Source organism: Dendrobium catenatum, unplaced genomic scaffold, assembly GCF_001605985.2.
Source record: "Dendrobium catenatum unplaced genomic scaffold, ASM160598v2 original_scaffold_202738, whole genome shotgun sequence".
NCBI lineage: Eukaryota > Viridiplantae > Streptophyta > Magnoliopsida > Asparagales > Orchidaceae > Dendrobium > Dendrobium catenatum.
In genome coordinates this window covers 3,845-4,506 of record NW_021521153.1, presented here as the reverse complement: position 1 = coordinate 4,506, position 662 = coordinate 3,845, and the positions used below count along the sequence as shown (strand labels likewise).

The window sequence follows — 662 nt, the reverse complement described above, 5'->3', positions numbered from 1 at the left end:
CTTAGGTTTTCGGTGCATTGGATTCTCACCAATGTTTGCATTACTCAAGCCGACATTCTTGCTTCCACTTCGCCCACACCTTCTTGCGCTGGTGCTTCCCTCTAAGGTGGAATGGTCCCCTACTGATGCATTTTTACATCCAACAGCTTCGGCCGATCGCTTAGCCCCGTTCATCTTCGGTGCAAGAGCGCTCGATCAGTGAGCTATTACGCACTCTTTCAAGGGTGGCTGCTTCTAGGCAAACCTCCTGGCTGTCTCTGCACCCCTACCTCCTTTATCACTGAGCGGTCATTTAGGGGCCTTAGCTGGTGATCCGGGCTGTTTCCCTCTCGACAATGAAGCTTATCCCCCATCGTCTCACTGGCCGACCTTGACCCCTATTTGGGGTCATATATAGTATTTAGAGTTTGTCTCGATTTGATACCGCTCTTGCGGCTCGCACCGAAACAGTGCTTTACTCCTAGATGTCCAGTTAACTGTTGCGCCTCAACGCATTTTGGGGAGAACCAACTAGCTCTGGGACTTCCCGTCCGACTTGCATGTGTTAAGCATGCTGCTAGCGTTCATCCTGAGCCAGGATCGAACTCTCTATGAGATTCATAGTTGCATTACTTATAGTTTCCTTGCTTGTAGACAAAGCTGATTCAGAGTTGTTGTTCATT

At 49.4% G+C, this 662-nt stretch overlaps 1 pseudogene; it reads left to right on the top strand.

Moving 5' to 3' along the window:
* Window positions 1-91, top strand: part of LOC110108858 — a 2,318-nt pseudogene extending 2,227 nt beyond the window's left edge.
* Window positions 92-662: the final 571 nt, after the last annotated feature.